Genomic DNA, 3791 nt, shown 5'->3' on the forward strand with positions numbered 1-3791 from the left:
ATCAGCAGCCATTTTCTCCTCTCTGGTAACTATGTGCATATATCTGCTAGGGCACAGATCTTACTAGGAAGTTACTATAGTCTGTATATCTGTTTCCTCCTCTGGACTCTAGCCCATAAGTAGGAACTTGTAGATTTCCTCATCACATCTCCAGAGTCTAGCAAACATTTCTTACATAATACCCTCAATAAATGTTTCCTAAACCAAAAACGAAATCTATCTACATTTAGAGCTTAAAAAATAAAGTCCATGGAAGTGATGGGATTCTTTTAGGCAAGATTTAACTTTTGATACTATAGGATCAACAAAGTCTTTTCTTTTCTCTCTGAAAAGAACAGACAAAAAAGAGACACAAAGTAACTAAAAGTAAGAATCTGCATATTTAGCCCCAGGAAAGGTTCTGGCTTTAGACAAACACTGAACTTAATTCAGTGACATTTGATCCTAAAAGAGAGAGCTGTGAGGTCTAGCTAACATAATTAAATGCTTATCTCAAAGAGGACAGGATTTAAAAAGTCATTGCCGAAATTACATCTAGTCAAGTTGTTTACTCTGCTAGCTGTCTATTCTATATGATAAATGCTTATTTGAGAGGGAAACAGGGAATGCACCCAAATTAATTGCAGTGAAGTTGAATTTGAGACAAATTAGCCAAGGATTTAATCCATATAACTAACCCTTTATTTGAAGAAGGAGGATATGGCCACTTCTAAAATTACATGTGTATTTGTAGACAAGCTGTTTGTATCATCTAATTCTAGGAAGTAAATGTTTATGTGAAGGAAGTATGGAACAAATGTCAACATCAAAGTTAATTCTAGTGATATAAGACCCTAGGCAAGTTTATCGTGGGTTTGATCAATGCAAGTAATTGCTAGATTGAAGAAAGAGCAAACAAAATCATCTTATGCCAAAATAAGTACAGTAATATTTGTTTCCAGGCTGGTTACACTGGTTACAATTTGATATAACAGAGTGGATACAATTTGATATAACAGAGTGTTTATATCAAGTTGGCCTGTGGGTGTGTCTGTGGGAAACTGTCTTTATTGTCATTATCAATGTGGGAAGACCTAGCCTAAAAGCGATCAGCACCTTTTGGTAGCTTCCCAGGTAAAAAGGAAATAGAAGAATGAAATCCCAGTGTGTTCTTTTTGTTGTTCCTTGTCCTTTGCTCTTGTTGAGTTCATCTGTTCTGTTGCTGCTGCTGGTTATGATAAGATGATGATTCCTTCTATTATTTTTAAGGATTCCAAATGATGATAATTCATTCAATTATTTTTAAGGCTTCAAAAGCAGACAGAAGACTCTGCTCATTTTTTCACTGACGTTACAACCATCTTCTTCGGACTTCTGATGGACTGATGATCAGTACCTATCCAGGGACCTATCCAGGGTTCTTCCAGGTCTTCACGACCAGATTGAAACTTGTGAACTTGACAAAACTGGGTTTATGACTTATTGGGGTTATCTGGTATGATACAAATTTTCTTCTATGACTCTGACTATATATATTTTAATAGACTTAATTATGCATATAATTAAGTCTATTAAATACTCTTTTAATATATGTTTTAGTTAAGGTTTTATTGCTGTGAAAAGACACCATGATCATGGAAAGTCCTCTAAAGGAATTCATTTAATTGGGACTGGCTTACATTTTTCAGAGGTTTAGTATTATCTTTATGGTGGGAAGCATGGCCGCATGCAGGCAAACATGGTTTTGGAGAAGTAGATGAGAGTTCTAAATCTGGATCCATAGACAGCAGGAAGACACACTGCTATGTGACATTGGACCTAGCTCTACTATGTAAAACCTCAAACCAACTCCCAGTAACATGCTTCTTTTAACAATACCAAACTTCCTAATAGTAACACTCCATAGGAACCTATGGTGGTCATTTTCTTTCAAACCACTACAATAGACATTCATTATTGGTTCTGTTTCTCTAGAGAACCCCGAATAACACACCTAATGTGAGAAAAACACTGGAGAGCAGGCAGAGCCAGGGAGATACCACATAGCTGCCCAAGGAGACAGGAATCATACAGAAACTTATGGGTAGGATAAAACCTCATGACGATATACAGATTGATTATATATTGATTATAACCTGCAAGGTAAAATAATCTTTTTTCCTCCACAAGTTGGTTTTCATCGGTGTTTTATCACAACAGAAACAAAACGAGGATATATGTCTTGTTAAGATCATGTCCAAAATTTGTAAAAGATGGATTCAGGTTGATGTAGGATTCCCATCTATACGCTGTGAATATGTTTTATTATCATTGGTTAATAAAGAAGCTGCTTTGGCCTATGACAGGACAGAATAAAGCCAGTCAGGAAATCTGAACAGATCTCGATATATAGAGAGAGACAGTAGGTAGAATCAAAGAGACACCATATAGTTGCTGAAGGAGAAAGATGCCAGAATCTCTTCAGTAAGACACAGCCTCGTGGCAATACACAGATTAATAGAAATGGGTTAATCTAATATATAAGTGCTAGGTAGAAATATGCCTAAGACATTGGCTAAACAGCGTTGCAATTAATATAGTTTCTATGGGATTATTTGGGTCTGGGCAGCTGGGAAACAAAACCACAGTTTCCATTTACCTAATGGTACCGAACATAAGGCATGAATCCACATAGGACCTAGAAAAGTTTAAGAAAAAAGAGAAGGTTTCTAGACCCACAAAAACAGGAGCCAAGAATGGCTTCTTGGTAGCCACATTTTTTTTAGGTAGGTTTTGTTTACTGTTGGCAAGCAGAGGTGAAGCTCCTTTAAGCAAAGGCTTCCTGACTCAGCATTAGCAACAAAAATTGCTCAGATCCTTTAACTGACAGCTTCATGGTTCATGCTTGTGGCCTGAATGGCTCAGGCTCTTTCAGGAGGTCCTGTTATGGGGCACTTAAATGGGGTTTGTGAGCAGCATGTTTAATGACAACATAGACCCATATATTCCTGGAGCTAGGGCAGTGATCATGGCTAGCAGAGCTGGCAGTAAACAAATTTCTATGTTGGACTGGGTGGAGTGAACAGTCAAAGCCATACTGTTAGTCCTAGACATGCCCACATAGCATTTTACAAAGTGCTTCTGGTCAGAAAAGGATTACAGATACTCAGTAAGTATAGATTCAGACAAAAAAGAACTCTAAATGGGTCACAGTATTAGATAAATGCACATGGGCTTAGGAGAAAGAGAAAGAGTACTGACAGTCATAGATTAAAGGAATAAAGATAATAAATATTAAAAAGAAATAAAGTAAAAAAATAAGCCACACAGGGATGGTATATATGTGTGGATTATGTCTATTATTGTGTTTTCTTTGAACTTATTGACTGCAGAGAAACATTTGACCTCTGGGGGCTGCTAAATTAAGCCAACATATATATTTTAAAGGTATCTGAACCTCAAATTTTGAGGCTAAGTATATGTTACTTTGAAAAAGAGAGTGTGCTTTTGTTTCTATAGAAGATGAGAGCCTGTGGATTTCTTCCAGGCTAATGTGGTTTTATGAAACAAGACCCTCTGAAAAGTCTCCATGAACCATAAAAATACTTAATCCAGCAAACAGCAGGAAGTGGGTTGGAGAAAACTATGCCCAAATTCCTGAAATGATTTTTTATAAATATCTGCTTTCATTTAAAAATGGTATATATCTCTAATGGTCACAGTCAATCTCTTTTTTTTAAGAAAAGAATTACCTTAATTTTGTATCAATAAACCAAAGTCCACACCCATATAAAGTATTCATCTCTATATCATATCCTCCTCTTTTTTTTTTT

Source organism: Microtus ochrogaster, unplaced genomic scaffold (assembly GCF_000317375.1).
Source record: "Microtus ochrogaster isolate Prairie Vole_2 unplaced genomic scaffold, MicOch1.0 UNK34, whole genome shotgun sequence".
Classification (NCBI taxonomy): Eukaryota; Metazoa; Chordata; class Mammalia; order Rodentia; family Cricetidae; genus Microtus; species Microtus ochrogaster.